Source organism: Condylura cristata, unplaced genomic scaffold (assembly GCF_000260355.1).
Source record: "Condylura cristata isolate star-nosed mole 26May11 unplaced genomic scaffold, ConCri1.0 scaffold00011, whole genome shotgun sequence".
Taxonomy (NCBI): domain Eukaryota; kingdom Metazoa; phylum Chordata; class Mammalia; order Eulipotyphla; family Talpidae; genus Condylura; species Condylura cristata.
The window spans coordinates 2,366,748-2,368,736 of record NW_004567112.1 but is presented as its reverse complement, the minus strand read 5'-3'; positions in this window follow the sequence as shown (position 1 = coordinate 2,368,736).

Sequence of the window (1,989 nt, the reverse complement as noted above, 5' to 3'; positions counted from 1 at the left end):
AGAAGCACAGGGGCGTGGAACAGACAGGAGACAGGGAGTGGGAGTGGGGTCAAGGCCAGCCTGAGTGCGGGCAGAGGGTGCCCGCCCTGGCGAGTCGGGAGCCAAGGCAGGTTGGGCGAGTGGACAGCATGCCGTGCTGGGCTTTGGGAAGCCCCGCAGGGCAGCGGCCGGCGGGTGGGAGGACTGGGGTGGGAGGCTGCCCCTTGCACGCGGGCTCCCAGGCCTGCACGCGCGTGTGCACCGCGGCCCCTGTCTTCCACCCTGCAGCTCGTGCAGAGGCAATGGCAGGAGCCCGGCCGGGCCGTCCTGGATGCCAGCTCTTCTGCGGCTCGTGTGCCCTCGCCAGACCACACCTGCGTGGCCAGGGGACAGGCCTCGCGGCTTCCTGGCGGCCCCTGGCTCTCCGGACCGGGAGGCGACGCTGGCACTCGGGAAATATTTGCGGAACAAATAACTGAAAGGCTTTGTCCTGTCTCGAACGCACGTCCGCAGCCCTTTTCTGGGACAAACGCAACGAAACACTAGTCGGCGGCCCGGCCCTGCGAGGTGGCAGGCGGCCCCCGGCGGCCCTGGCACCCGATCAGCGCGCTCGGCACGTGGCGCAGCCCGTGGCCCTCTGGTGCCCTGTGGGGCCGGCGGGCTGGGGGTCCGGTTGCACCAGCAGCTGCCTGGCAGTGGCTGGCATTCCATGCCCGGTGGGTCACGGCTCAGTGAATACTTGTCGAGTGAGTGAGTGAGTGGGAGGCGGCCCTCAAGCTCGCCCGGCCGCCTGGCACGGCCCACGATGGGCGTGAGCATGGCGGCTGGGCTGCTCCAGTGCAGGGCTGCCGGGTGGTCCGGGCTGGCGAGGACTCGCACGGCCTGAGAGTGCGTTCTGTGGGCGCCGCGGGTCGCCCCAGCGCTCTGGGAGACGCCCTCCACGGTGCTTGCCCTCCACGGTGCCCGCCCTCCACGGTGCCACCCCCTCTGGGGCCAGCCTCTGGCAGCCCCCTCCACCCACCCTGGGCCCCAACCAGGACTTTTGGGGCAGTCAGGCGATTCCCCAGATGCTCTTGTTCCGCGGGAGGATGCATGTGGGCCCCTATGCACAGCGTTGCTGCCGCCCAGTGTGGCTGGGTCGGGGTCATGGCCGGCCGGAGGACAAGGGGGGATTCGTGTAGGGAGAACTAGCGTGGCACTCGAGCCTGGGGCCGCGCACTGAGTATTCTTGGGCCCCTGAGGCCCTCCGCTGGCGTGCCCACCCTTCCCTGGGTGCATTCGCTCAGCCCTGGGGTCTCTGCTGTCTCACAGAATGCACAGGGCAGAGCTCAGGGCCTCCCTCCAGAGAGCTGTGTCCATGGGGGAGAAGACCCACTCGACAACCCCAGCAGACAGGACCGTCGCCCTCTTCACTGCCCCTTCTCCTGGTGTCTGCCTCTCTGTGTGCCCACCAGCGCTCGGACCTACCCACTCACCCACCCACACACTGGCCCATGCACACATGCACGCACGCACACCCGGCCTTCTTCAGCCCCGAGCACCCGTCTCTGCCTCTCTGTCTCTACAGACACACATGCAGCCCGAGGGGCTGGCTCCAGAGCTGCGGGGGCTGAGCCTACAGAGGGGTCATCCGAGGGCGGAGGAAATCCCCGAGGGCTTCTCGGCAGCAGTGGCGCCATATTCACTCAACAACCGGCCCTCCTGGGCATGACTCCCTGCTTGCCATCAGCCTGCCTGGAGGCGCTGACGCAGTGGCGGGGGTGTGAGGCAGAGGCAGCCTGCAGGGCGGCAAGCGCATGGAAGGGAGTCGGCGGTGAGACGCACAGGGAGCGACGGGGTCCTGGGCTCTGAGGGCTGTGCAGGCCCGGGCAGTGGAGGAGAAGAGGGTGGGCCCTGGGAGGGTGACCTGAGGGGCCAGGCAGGGAGAAGCACAGGGGCGTGGAACAGACAGGAGACAGGGAGTGGGAGTGGGGTCAAGGCCAGCCTGAGTGCGGGCAGAGGGTGCCCGCC